We start from the raw sequence: 15394 nt of genomic DNA, 5'->3' as shown, positions 1-15394 counted from the left end.
ACATGAAGCAAGTGCTAAAATTCTAGCCAATGCCTGTGAAAATATATGAAAATATATATAGATAGAATAACATCTCTGCAAAAATAAATATAGTACCATACTCTAAAGCATTGTGAAAGGTTTACTGAGGATTCTGATCTTTTTTTCTTTCTTTTTTTTTCTGTGGAGGATCAGTCAACAGATTTCATAGTTTTAAGTGGCATCAAATGCCACTTTGTGAATAAAAAATCCTCTTATTTCGGGTCCGATTTCAAGTGGGCCAATACTCAGAATTTTGAAAGAATTGCAGCGATCGAATTGTGCCAGTATCAGTCAGTATGGCATATCCGACGGACTCCAGGTGTTTCGATACTCTAGGTGAGAAATAAAATTTATTTCGGCGTCCTCCTCATATTTTTAACTCATAATCTCACTGTTACATTTTTTTAAGCATGAAATAAAACTTCCTCTTCTCACCTGAATATAAGGTAATGTTATTTTGATTTCGAACAAGTATGCACTGAAGCTTGCTGCTATACATGATAGCTTGCTTTATTGTTTTTACATAGCTTGTTGTAAAAATTGTTCATCCTATTACAGTTACAAACTCCGTAAAGCAAAATAAATAAATAATATAACAAATAAAAACAAACAAACAAATAAAAAATGGACCGCCGCAACGCCCCTAAAATTTGTCTAATTTCCTGTATGAATGAGCTGGCACTGATGCATACCAGTAATCAATTAAGATGTCAAAAATCGTACCAACTATAAACATTTAAAAATAAGCTCTGTTATATTGAAATATACATCTAAAGCATGTCCTGTATATGAGCACACCAGTAGTGATTAATTTCCAGTTCGGCCACTGGGAACCATGAATTTGCTGTTAACTACAGTAAATCCCAAAATGTAGTGAGTAACAGCGTTGCAAGCTAATGTGCTGTCCACACATCACTTAAGTAATGGCATATGGCGAGTGACTGTAGTGCCAGAGAATTACAGGTTTTAATATTTTTATGTAAAATTTTAATTTCTTTAAGGTGCTGTTTCATCAATGTTTGGAGATTCTCTCCTGAGATATTGAATTAGTTCTTTCATTATTACACAAAATATGCATCATGCAGAGCATAAAAGAAAGCAACATTTCTAAGCACCAGTCTTCTTTTAAGAAAATCGTGTGTTTTAGTGCTTCCTTTATTCCACACAATCACAATCAATCTATCAATCACTTGGTTCAGAGAACCATCTGTTTACGTAATGGGTGTTACTGTTTACCTCCAGCGGAACCTTGAGAGAATCCATTCTGTGACATTCACTTGTAACACGCAATGTGTACAAGATGACAAAAATTCACATGCAAACATTTCAATATACTAATAGAGCGAATTTCTGCGTAAGAATATTGCCCACAGTCATCAGGGTCAAATTAAATTACTCCGAAACTAATTTGTTGAAAGCCACACTCCATTGTAATCTAATCAATTATTATTTTTTTCATAGATGATTATACACAAATTCATAGCGTAGCTTTTACTTGTAAAAATTTGCGTACGAAAAGTGATTGTTTACGTTAGTGTATTGTATGTTATCTATCATTTTAATATTTCATTTGCTTGTAAAAATAATATTATGCTTGAATATAAGTGTTTGCTATCATATAATGTCATATTTGACCTTGTTTATTTATTTATGGACGAATTTGAAGTCGTTATAACGGACGTCACCGAGAAGACATAATACTTTTAAAGAAACTCAAATCCCCTCCTTTAGTTCGTTCAATGTTTAGCGCTATGTTACTTACCTGCTAATAAAGATTAAATTCTGACCACAATACTATTAAATTGGTCAATATGCATAGTTACAGTAGGGTAGCAGCGGCAATGCTCGAAATAGATTACGAAAAATTGGCTTCTGGTTGATCTTTGAAAAATATGGAAAACATAGTTAATACATAGTTAATACATAGAAAACATAGTTAATGCCTTTGGGGAGACCAAGAATAAGTGGGAAGATAATGTCAAATAGAATCGTAGGAAAGTGGATGATAATAATCCAAAGTTGATTGACTTGGAAGAAAATAGAATCCAATGGAATTTGGTTTATGCGGTAATGATACACTGGGTTCCTTAGGCCACACAATTAACAAATTGGAAATATTTTACAGTATTACTTGCAATGTTACATTGGTGTACATATATTTTCCGACATTGTTCCAACTTCAATACGATGTCTAGAAAATACATTAGAAATGCTTATTTAGATTAATTAACAGTTTTAAGTACTTAGTTCAATACAAATCATGCTGCTATTTATTGCTTTCTACACTGAGAAAAAAACGTATGTGGCTTACGTAGAAATGTAGGTCACATGTTTAAATCCTGTAGTTTTTGGACTTAATGTATAGCAAACGCATTACTGAAAAGGTACATTTTATACGTATATTCCGTATGTGTTCCGAATAAACTACTTTCCGTACGAACGAAGGAACTGTATACTTTATAGGCGGTCAGGATCTCATATACAGATGGAAGTATGTAACATATAGCTGACATATGTATGTAATATACAGAAGACTGTTAAATGTCATACATCCTGCAATGGGATGATGTAACATCTAAGCAGGAAAAGTATGTAGCATATGGATAACTTCGTACTGATTTACGTAGTAAACATAGGGATTCTGTATATTTGTACAATATACCGCTATCCGGATAACGGATTTTTCTCAGTGTATCCAGTTGAACGGCGTAGTCGGATCAAGACAAAAAAAAAGTAGCTTTAAACATCAATTTACGAGTATACAGAATGTCACATTATAAACAAATTTTTGATGCGCTTTGTGTTTTATATCCACGAAGAAGTATACATGTTATATCTAACGTGGATGTTGTGTGAGTTGGAAACAATAGTCTAACCATGGGTTAATTTAAGCCAGTGGCAAATGAATTACAACTAGCAATGGAATAACTTCACAAACAATTATTCTTTACTATCTTTAGTGTAAGAAGAAATTCTTTTGTTAACATTTAATATATATAAACTTTCACTTAATATTCGTTAGGACCTTTGTCCAACTACACTTTCTCCGAATCCAGTGTTCTCCCATAACTTCTCTCAGCTTCTTTCATTTTTGTTTCCTTCCTAGCATCAAAGACATGTCAAAGGTCATTTCATAAAGAAAGGTCGAGGGAAGATAGAAACACGGAAATGTCTTTAAGAATTCTTAAATGAACACAATAAAATACTAAACCTCTCTTGCATAGAAAAGAGATGTTATCGAAACTCATCAAATGATAATGGAATTGAAGCTTTGTACTTTAAGCTGAATGGATAACCAAGGAAACGATAGGCTTTATTACTTGTATCTTTTTTTTATTATCATTGTCCTTTTCCCACGATACCTTTCGAATGTACAGAATAATTACATGAAATGTAATGTAGTTCAGGCATTACTAAGAGACATATCAACAAGGAACCGAAATCTTGTTCTTCCGTATACAAATAAGTAAATATGAATTCAGAGAGTATTATGTTCAGTTCATAAAAATCCATCCTTCTACAGTTTGGGGTTACTAGAAGTGTTCGGATGGTAAATTTAATTATGTGTTTATTAATTTTTTGTGTATCGTTATTGCCGAGCGATTAGAGCGCATGATACGGTGTAATTCTTGGTAGAAGCATGAAGTTGGCATCACGATCCAATTCAAAAACTACTTAAATTAAGAATTAGTAGTTCTATATTATGAAAAGTGATCAATAACTTCAAATCGGATATTGCATCCGATGCTGACTACACTCCAATCAACAAAAGCTGTCCAGGCCATCACAGCTTTTTGTAATCTGGAACATCAGGTGTATATTTTTAGTTTATAGAGAGTGAAACATAGCATACCAATTCTTAGTACTGCTACAGTTGATTTTTCAATAACTACGTGGAGCATGGAAGCTTCTCAGTTGCAGCAAGTGACCCGCCAATAATGGCAGAATACTGTAATGATGATGAGATGATGCGTTGAACTGTTTCAAGTGTTGTTCAAACTAGCTACAGTTTTGTTGGATTTTAGCTACTAACATGCTCGCTGCCTTTACGAGGAGTTAACTTGCGGAATACTGCCGAACACTCTTTATTGGAGCCGATATTAGCGATTGTGTTTAGAGAGTAACTTTGTAATGAATATATTCAGCAAAGACGAGCTTTTTAGGGATATATTTTACGTAGAATTGTAAAACATGGAAAACATTTCATCCTTGTTTTCTAATTCTTATGATTGTTTCTCGCCTTCATAGAGAATTTCTAATAATTATTTCTTCCATGCTTTCACTTTTCGTCCAGCTTTAGTTATGGGTCTTCCTTCTTTATCTTTTAATATTTTGCTCTTTTGTCTCCCTGGTTTGAAGCTCTTCTAAATCTTCTCATGAGTTATATCTCTTCTTCATATGTTCACATTCTTTTCAACTCCATTACATTGTTGTCTTATTCACTCCTCCTTGGCAAATCTTCATTTTAGAATGATATTTCTTATTCTTTTATACTGCTTTTTAGCTTCATTGCTGTTGATATTCTTTAATTTCCTTCTTTCATCCATTAAACCCATAATTTCCTGGGTGTTCCATTCTATCTTCGTGATCTAATATTCCTTTGCGGTAGTAAGCATGCTGAATTTTTACGAATAACCATTCCTTGTTAATTTCTTCCTTCTAGATGAGTCTTGTGCTATCGTAATGGTCTTTTTTCGTCCTTCTTGAATTTCTCCTTTCTTCAGCTTGCCTGTATCAAGTGTTATTTTATTTTTTCCTAACCTCTTAAATTTCAACTCATTCTTTATCATCACTAAGTTGTGGTAACTATCATATCCGCCCCTGGGTAACTTCCGCAGTTCTTAGTTTGGTTTCTGAATCACTTCCTAGCAAATATAAAACCTATTTGATATCTAAATCTCGTGGTATTTTCCACGTATTAAGCCTGCGCTTGTATTTCTTGAACAAAGTACTGTATTTCATACTATTAGCTTGTTCTTCGTGCAAAATTCAGTCTTTCTCCTCTTCCGCTGCACTTTCCTAGGCCGTATTTTTCCTTTTTTTTTTTTTTTTTTTTTTTACGCGCCTTGTAGGATCGAATTCCAAGAATTAAGATTTTGTACTCCTTTTGTCTTTCATGACGTTTCCGATAGCTTCATAAACTACATCTTCACCATAGCGCGCTGTCGTTGGCATATATACCTGAATGATAGTTGCATTTCTTGGTTTAGTATAGGCTCGTGCTATGATGAGGGCGGTGGACAAGTCAACAAAAAGGGCGCCCATACAAACGTGAATATATATACAAGGCCAGATTTAGGTGGTGCACCCTCCCTTTCCTGTAAATATACACTATCTAAAATAAGAAGCTAGCAGTGAAAATAGGAACACTTTCCGAAACTTTCTGCCATCTTGTTTCCGTTTGGGGCTTAAAAGAAAGCAGAGCTTTGCAAAAGGAAGGCCGATCTTCTAAAAGTTGAAGAAAAAGGATTCACCAAACAAAACAATATAATATTTCTCAAGTATGGAAGAAAACGTAAGCCAGAAGGAGGAACATTTTTCCTGCATGCTACATGAGACTCTCTTTAAAATACCCCTCCGTTCTATGCATCAGCGTTGTCAGGAGTAAAGAATATTGTCACTTTGAAGAGTTTCAGTGTGATTGGTCATTTTTGGAAATTATTGGTGCACTTCCCCCTCAAACAATCCTGAACCTGGCTCTGTATATCTATATCTATCTATCTATCTATCTATCTATCTATCTATCTATCTATCTATCTATCTATATATATATATATATATATATATATATATATATATATATATATATATATATATATATATATATATATATATAAGATATTTTCTAAACTTCTTTCATACAAATACATCAGTTGTAAATTAAAATTACATTGTTGCAGTTGAAACAATAATAAATAACAATGAAAAATAATTAGTATACAACAATATGGACACATTACTCTTGTTTCTAAAGTAAGAAAATCTCCTCCAGTGCTTTACCAGGAGGTATGGTTCCTAGTATTGAAGCCACATTACCTCTCTGCACCGCCATGCTTATTCTTTGGATTAGGAAGCTGGTTGCTCTTTCATCACCGGATAACGGTGTGATGCGTTTTCCTACTTCCTTTATGAAGTTTAGGCCTTCCCTTCCCCACGAGTCACCGGATTCAACTGCAACTGGTACGAATTGATATTTTTCCATAAGGTTGTTGTATTTTCTTCTTTTCTCTATCTCTTTCCGACCTGCTGCATTGCCCGCCTGGATTGAAGAGAAAGGAAGGTTGGAAGGTGCAAAAGTGTCTGTGCATATGAAGTCCCAAATTAAGGCTTTACCTTTCTTCCAAGGAATTAAGGACATCCCATCTGGTCTTTTCCCATCTGTTCTACTACAGCCATTTGGCTCCCTTATTGCCGGTACACCTGCGGAGATGAGTGCTCTCACAATGATGTCGTTGCAGCTCGAGTGTCGAGGATGTCTACCTGTGCTTTTTATGCAGGAGAGACCATGTAGTCCTTTTTGGTCAACAGGATTTTTGCACGCTTGGCATTTATGGGGTTCGCAAATATCTGCTCCCAGTCTTAACGCAATTGCTATTCTAAAAGATTCATCATTCAGGTGAAGGCCTAGAGGACGTGAGGGCAAAGCTTTGAGCCAAGCACCTGCCTCAATGGACGATGCAGCGATCAATCTGGCCTTGTCTTCTGGGTTGTCGGAAGACTGTAGTAAAAATGAAAAATTTGATTGTATGATAGATTGTTTGATATATATATATATATATATATATATATATATATATATATATATATATATATATATATATATATATATATATGTGTGTGTGTGTGTGTGTGTGTATAATATGGTGTTATTAATGTAGTAAGCGTCGGGAGGTGATTTCTTTCCCCGAGATAAAAGTAAAAATATAGACCAACCCGGGTGTAGAAATACCTCGGAGCTATGACCACCCAAATATTTTCGGAAAAAATGCAAAAACAGCCATATTCCAGAACAAAATGTCGAATCGAAATTGGGCAAAAGGGAGTATCCATTATTTTTAGTCGTAGATTTTATTAGTGTACAATCAGATGTAGTGCAGTGGCAGTGAAAGGGTGACTCCCAAAGAAACTGGAGTATTCCTTCAAGTATTTTATCAAACGTTGAATGAGGGAAATGAACAACAATCAAGTATAGGATTTCAGGTAGTACATATTTCAAATTAGAACACTTAGAATTCGAAAGAAAAAAGAATACACATGTGTGATTGATCTATTTTGTCTCAGCACGCAATAAACTCTTGGAAGCAGAATTTAAATGAAACGAAGTCTTTAACGTATCACAGTTATATCTTCTGGACTAATGGTAACGCATGATAAATAAAATGCTTCCTGTCCAAGTTAAAGAGTGTGAAAATAAAAAATAAATAAAAAAAAAACTTTGATCCAGATTAGGTCTATAACGACTGTGCATAAAACAGTCAGGCAGGAAAGATCATGTATGCTGAACGAGAGTACAAAGGATTCTTCACATGACAACAGTGATTCCCAAAAATTGTGTGAACACAATTTGGGCGAAAGTAAGTTGCATTAAAATATGTCCTCCTCGTAATACATAATTCCGTGGAAGATAATAATTCCGAGCACAGAAGGAACGAAACTCGATGAAACACAAGCTGTTGCGCTTGTTACACAATGATTAAAAGAAATACAGTTTCAAACTAACGATTTATTCTGTTTCGTACAAAGTAGGATAACTGTGAAATACTCAGAGGTACCTTGTGCAATATTTGTGCAGTTCACAGTCTGATATTGTCGGCCGTTGACTACATTGCAAAGAAGACGTCGGCGAAGCAAATTTTTCCGCGTGCGGTCAAACCTGAAATTTCAGAGATGACTACCGCAGCTATATTAATTCGAGCAACTGGTTCTTCGTCTGTCGTGAATGATGTTGCATACAAAGGCGTCTCATACTCCTCCCCAAAAAAAGAAATCAAGGGGTGTGAGGTTGAATGAACGAGGTGGTTATGACACAGGTCCTTCTTTCCCAATCCAACGATCTGGGAATGTTTCCTTTAGGTAGGTCTGCATATTCCTGTCAAAATATGCAGGTGCACTGTCATGCTGGGATCATATCTGCTGTTCTATGTTCAAAGGCACATGTTCTAACAACTTTTGGAAAACATTACGTAAAAAAAAGATATTTACTCCCACACTGGCAAGCTGGTAATAAGTAAGGCCCTACCACAAAATTATCCACCATACCGCACCACATGCTCACACTAAATCTCTGCCGCTGATCGTTCACTAGAATTGCATATGGATTTTTACGCTCTGCACGTGGCTACTATTAGTTTGAGGATGGCATCTGATCATTCCCAGTACGCTGTCTTCAAATCCAATTGTCCACATGGTGCGATGTCCTCCGATTTCACGTAGGGGAAATTGAAGCGACCCTATCTCTCGAAGGCGAATATGGAGGCGTGGAAAAATAAAGAGAAAGTTAGTCTTTGAGGGCGACGATCACGACAGAAACGTCTCGCCTCTGGGCTATTTCCCCTTACCTCTCCATAAAGGAGGTTTATATCTTCCAGGTCGTGGACAGGGTAATCTGCTATTGCGCAGGCACGTACAGATTAACACAATCAGTTTTACTTAAACATCAACGTTTACACTTTTACACGACCGTGAGCACCTGAACACAACCCTCTACCGTTGAACGCAACACGTCCTATCCTGTTATACACCAATTCCAATCACTCACAAGTTGCGTAGATGCCTACTACAACACAGTCACGCTAATTGACGCCATTCCACGACAAAACAGCAAGATGGCCTTCTGCGAGCCACTCGCAATTGGTATACAAGGGACGATAGTTCAGTAGTGTGCGACAAAGCATGGTTGCCTTAGTGAAAGTACTATTAGCTACGTACGTGCTGCTACGTATACGTAAAAACGCCACATTCTCTTTCCTCCGTGTAGATATTCGATCTAGCTTCAAGGTACATTAGAACGTAGAAAAAAAAATCCCCCATTTTTTGGATGTAATTCCAACGAGCTTTGTTCTAGAAAATTTCTCCAACAGTGACAAAATCAAAATGTAAATGGGCTACACTAGGACGCTATTTTGGTATATTCACAATAGCAATGTAGTTTTTCGTAGTTCAGGGGTAAGCGGTGGTTTGCCAACTCTAAGGAAGGGGAAAAGTCACTCGAAAGGATCCCTAGAAAAATATTAGCCTAACGGATAAATTAAGTATACTGTTCCAACGCATTTCTTTGTATCGTTATGCAACGTGTATAACATCTCGAGTTTCGTACATTTTTGTTGCTTCTGTGCACAGAAGTATCATATTCCACAAAATTACATATTACGAGGAGGAAACGCTTTAATGCAGCTTTCTTTTGCTCAGTATGTATTCACGCAATATTTGAAAATCCCTGTATCATGTGGAGAATCCCTTGTACACTCGTTCATCACATATGATCTTTTCATTTTTGGATACTACATGTTATGTTTCTTTACATACCCGCTGACTGTCCTACGCACAGTCGTTTTAAACGTAATCTGGATCAAAGTTATTTTTTCCATTTTCACCCACTGTTAACTTGGACAGGAAGCCGTTCACTTATCATCCTTCACCATTAGCCTAGAAGATATAACTGTGATATGTTAGACTTCGTTTCATTTAAATTCTTCTTCTGAGAGTTTTCTCCGTACTGAGACAAAATAAATAAAATTAGTCATGTGTATCCCTCTTTCTTTCGAATTCTAAGTGTTCTTCTAACTTGAACGAAGTACTATTATTTTTGGTTGTTGAAATCTTCTACTTCATTGTTGTTCATTTCCCTCATTCAATGTTTGATAAAATACTCAAAGGAATACTTCAGTTTCTTTGGAAGTCACCTTGCACCGCAACTCCACTATATCCGATTGAACACTAATCGAATCTACGACTAAAAATAATGAACAGTCTCTTTTACTTGACTTCGGTCCGACGTTTCGTTCATGAGTTCTGGCTGTTTTTACATTTTTCCGACAAATTTTCAGGTGATCAAGGGACCGAAAGGAGGCATTTTTACATCTCGGTTGGTGTATATTTTTCGTTATATCTCGGTGTCAGGAATCGCCTCCCGACATTTGTTATACTAATTAAGTTACACCCTATACATACTTATACGGGCGCCATTTTATGTATTAAAACCACCAAATTTGTTTAGTAGCGTGAATAGCTAAACTGTGAAAACGTCTTTACTAGGAAAAAAAAAAACACTTTTTAGTTATTGTATTTTTTTTTTTTTTTTTTGTCAAACAGAATGAATCTAAATATATATCAATAAATCAATATAAGACTATTTTAGAAATACAATAGGCACTGATTATTCGAACACAGCTTTAAAACACACAGGAATAACCAAATTTGTAAATAAAGATCTTTAAAAACTTGTATTGTTTAAACTGTGCTATACCGATTGCGCTTAGCTTCTGAGAGTTTTTTTTTTTTTTTTTTTTCCCAATGAGTAGCAGCACGAAAAACTCCTATATTATCTTACGAAATAGACCTACATGTTAATTGCTTTACTGGCTTTATAACATATTTTTGAAAATGGTACTTTTTACCTGCTCTCTGCCAATAGTAACTGTATGAATCTATAATACAACACTGGTATACAGAAGAATGGAAAAAAAATATATAATGTGATATTTTACAGGCCGCCTTTTATAAGAGCGCATTGTGCCCTTTACAGGTTCTTTACCAACAGCCACTGTAGGAATTTACTATGCAGAACTGGTATACAGTAGAACAACTAAAATCACTTATCTATAATGTGACGTTTCGCAGGGCACACTGTACTCTTCATGGGTTCTTTATCAACAGTAACAGTATATATTTATTGTACAAAACTATGCTATACAGAAGAATAAATAAAGTCGTTTATCTTTGATGTAATTTCACAAGGATGCCTTACGTAAAAAGCGCACTGTACTTATCACAGGTTCTTTACCAATAACAACTGTAAGAATTTATTATAAAAAGAACTTGTACCTTTATTTATAATGTAATGTTTCGGAGGGCGCACCGGGACATGTCCCGGTGGGCCAGCACGGGCCTGGTTTAGAAGCTAATTTTACTGCTATAACTGTTGTTTACTATAACTTTTTACTTGTGGTTCTATCTTATTCATAATAAATCCAACTCCAGTGAGGCCATTTTCTGTTGTCGAATTAGTAATTTTATATTAATGTGACGTAATGACGTAATGTATCTTTAAATATAGAACCTGACCAACTGCTTTTTACTTTCTTTTCCATTTTTCTTGTTATTGTTTGCTGGCAATGACCTAATGTGTTTGAGAGATTGTTAAAAGTATGAATAAATAAATAACCCCTTCGTAAGATAATATCCACCAAAGATGACATAATGTAAGTAAAATACTTAGAAACCAACCTAATAAATCTGAAAATTCAATTACAACATTTAATTCCTGTGAGTTCTATTTTCAGTTTAGGCTGGTTGTTTACTAAGTTAATATTGCAATCTTTGGCAGTAAGTATAAGTTATGCAACCCATCCTATCACAGTTGTCAGTTATGTATCTGTCTTATCAATGTTTAAGTTTATGGTCATGTATGTCCTGCGGATTGCCTAAATTTAAACTGCTAGTTAAGATAGAAGTACCATAAACCAAGAACCAGATATATTTGTTTTGGTGTAAAATTTTGCTTATATCTCGTTCTCATTCGAGAAACACTTTATTGTATGTTTCAGATATTCTATCAGGAGCTAATGTGAGTTCAGTTTTCAGAAAGCCACAAATGGCTGTTTCAGTGTAATATAGTTTAAGACGGTAGTAAAAGTTCATTATCCACAAAACTTCTTTCTTTAGTGTTATATTGTGTTAATATTTTTAAAATAGAAAACCTGAGGCTTGAAAAGCGTTTCTTTTTACTTTCACCTTCTAAAATTTTAACGACCTTAATAAATGATATCACGTACTTGTTCAGTCTATGTTCCCACACAAAATGTGTCTTTATCTCCTAAAATATATGCCACTAACTAAAGATTTAGCTTACGCATAAATTCTAAATGATAATTTCGTAGAACATCAAATAATTACATTTTCGGAACGGTTATTGCTAACAGCATTAATGTTTGTACTGAAACATTTTATGATTGAACATTAATAAATCAACAAATAATTCGGTCGTATTAGAAAAGCTGCCAATGTGTTCTTTCTCTTTCCTATAGAATGACCGATTTTCTTTGATATTTGAAATTGTTTCATTGTTTATTTTCACACTTCAGAATACAGTAATTGATTGTTTTCCTATGTTGCAATGGGAAAGGAAAGGTAGAACATATTGTTATTTCTTAATTAAAATTAAAATGTTAAATAATAGAACCATGGAAAAACTTTAAGAAGAAACATTTGCTTCCATTTCAATTATTTTATAAAATAATTCATTGCATATTTTGATTTTTACTACACAGATGTGTCACGAGAATCAATTGCCATACTATAGAGATGACAAAGCCCACTAAAAGTTCAAGAGTCATGAATTTAAAATTCTGTACAGTTTATAAATGTAGGAACTGAAGAGAAAATGTAAATGAAGGGACCAGGTAACAAACTTACTATGCACTACTTCACAAAATATAAAAGAAACTGTACGAATATTATCGATGGGACTTATTATACTATTCTGATTGTATGAATTCTTTGCTTACTCGAATAATGACGGACTTAGCAGCTTGCTTTCTCTTGTTTTCTGGCGCGTTTAGTACACAAGGGAATCAAGTTCACTTTTGGTCAGTTTGGACATATTTATCTTTAAGAGCTCTTTTTGAATCTTGAAAGATTTATGACCAGATATTTTAAATGACTCTTATAATGTAGAAAACAGTGTTAACTTTTACATGTATTTAAGCGTATTGTACAAACTTTGTCTCTTTGTTACACAACTATAGTAACTGGACTTGATTCCCTTGTATTCTGAACGCCCTATATACTGGTTGCTACACTTCAGTAATTCCAGTGTATTTTAGACAAAATCGAAAGTTGGATACGTAGAATGCTTTAAAAAATGCATAATAAATTTTATTACTAAGATAAATGAATAAGTTATTTAATTTTATAGAAATTTCGTATTGTCAGAGTTAGATGTATTTTCGTGAAAACAACTTTTAATATAAATTTGTATACGTATCATAGTAACTGTTAAGCATTTAAAAGAGAACAATTTTATTTTTAAAAATATCACTGGGCAATAACCTTGTTTACAATACTTATTTTTATTTAAGAAGGATGTTTAGCCACATTAGAATTTCTTCTACTTGAATAAAGTATGAATTGAATAGAATTTACATAAATGATTTGTTCTTCTTGTTATTTAGGTTAATATATAAATTACAAGAACTGTTTGATTCAGGTTCAATGTTAAAATGAATATTTCAAAGCTATAAAATCTTGAATACTTTCTTCAAGTGTTTTTTACGCATGATTACACTTATTCGTAAAGTTTTCAAAAGTAGTAAGAACACAAGGTTTTCTTGTTTTTAACATATTGTTTTTAACTACACACAAACAAATTTTTGTCTCCTTTGACATACTATTAGACATGAAATTATGAACTTATATACTGTGAACCTTCACAACACACTTAACAATTGGAAGTATATCAAAAACACTTTAGTCTGAATCTGCTTTTAGGTATGTACTGTTTTGTACTTTAAGAAATAAAAAAGTATCTGTTTTCATTAACTTATACGTCGACCTACGCAACTATTAACCATTTATAAATTATTTTCGGTATTCTTTTTAAGTACAACATCGTTGTGAGCTCAAAACTTCTAATATTCCTCGTAATTTTACGTTATTTTGAGTACGTAGACACAGAGGGAACCATACCGTGAGTAAAAGCGTAAAAAAAAAAAAAAAAAGTCTCTATAACAATTTCTAACAGAGATAATCACGGAAACAGTAGTTTAACTTTTAATAATGAAGTGTATTCGTACTCTATGTAATTTTGGGCTTTATAAGTAGAACACTTTTGGCTACCACTGCTAGGTAAATAATTGCTTCGACCCGTCGTATGGTTTACCTCACTTCGCGCACGTGCCTGAAACACTTCACAATTTGTCTAAAGTTATCTGTTGGCCGTCTCCCATGAAAAGGAGAGCTTCCGTTACGAGATGACAAACAATATCTCGAATTTTCTTAAACCACTACAAAGCCCAAATTTTGCTATTATTTTTAGCTTTGGCCGTTATTTAGGAAATTGTGAATGAAGGACAAATTTACAAATATTACATTTTATAGATGCAGAACTAAAATAGTAACGATTAATACAATGAATATTTGAATAGCAGACACTGAGATAGATCTGTTTTAATAACTAATTATTAGGATTGTTCTTACGTATGCTGTAAAGATTTGCATCATAAAATATTATTCTGTGTGTATGTAACTTGGAAACATGCATGAACAGCGTTGAGCTATAAAGAACGTGCATTTCATTGAGTAAAAGTTTTTCTTTTCCCATCCATTGCACGCAGTGAGAAGATTACTTTTAATTGTGAGACTCGTTTTGAAACATAATAAATGATAAAAAGAGAAATCATATCTGTATGTTAGACGCGGAAAGAAAGAAAAAGTGTTAGAACTAAACGAAAGAAAAAAATGCTGCCTTACGTGTTGGATAGTTCTGTAGAGTCAATAATGACATTTCAACAGAAAAATTAGTAAACTTCTATTTTACTATTCCATCTATCTGTTTAGAAAGTGCAATTTGAAACCTGTCATAAATAAATTGAGTTAAATTAAGTTGAATGAAAGTATGGAGGAAGAACGGTTAATGCGTTTCATTTGATATACGAGATATTTTAGTATATTCTTTCTCCACGATGATAATGTATAGTGAAGAATAATAATTTACGGTTATAAATTGCAAAGCAATATATTAATTTTTTGAAAGTACTAAGTATAAATTTGATTATGATACTACATTTTTTATGTAAGATTTGTTGTTTCACTTTAATGCATTGATTGAAAAAAAATATATAATGGAGTTCCTCACTCTTTATCTAATTTAAGATTTAATAGATATGTTGTTCCTTTCAAAAAGAAATTTACGTAGCTTCAGGACTGTTTCTGAAAACCGACAATTTTTCAACTCACTTTCGCATTCTATATGATTCAATTCAGCTTAAAATTTGGATGAATTTTATTTGAGACCTAATCAAACTTTCTGCTCAAATGGATCTGGAGCATGTTGAGTACTGCTCTCCCATATGGGCCATGGCAGCATCTACACATCTCTCTATACTTGATTCTATTCTCAATTTCTTTATTACTATAGTAGATTTTCGTGTTCTCG

General features: G+C 33.8%; 1 protein-coding gene and 1 long non-coding RNA gene across 7 annotated transcripts in view; both read left to right on the top strand.

Annotated features, from left to right (window-relative positions):
* Nucleotides 1-13322, top strand: part of LOC145683849 (uncharacterized) — a 55188-nt gene extending 41866 nt beyond the window's left edge. The window contains exon 3 of the long non-coding RNA XR_014131201.1: nucleotides 12510-13322. This is a non-coding gene — a long non-coding RNA (uncharacterized LOC145683849). The remainder of the gene's footprint in view (nucleotides 1-12509) is intronic.
* Nucleotides 1-15394, top strand: part of exp (expansion) — an 857631-nt gene that overhangs the window by 540563 nt on the left and 301674 nt on the right. The gene's annotated exons all lie outside the window — the stretch shown is intronic.

Source organism: Thermobia domestica, chromosome 4 (genome assembly GCF_964235325.1).
Source record: "Thermobia domestica chromosome 4, izTheDome1.hap1.1, whole genome shotgun sequence".
NCBI classification, from domain to species: domain Eukaryota; kingdom Metazoa; phylum Arthropoda; class Insecta; order Zygentoma; family Lepismatidae; genus Thermobia; species Thermobia domestica.
Note: the sequence above shows the minus strand (reverse complement) of the source record. Positions and strands in the feature narration are given on the sequence as shown.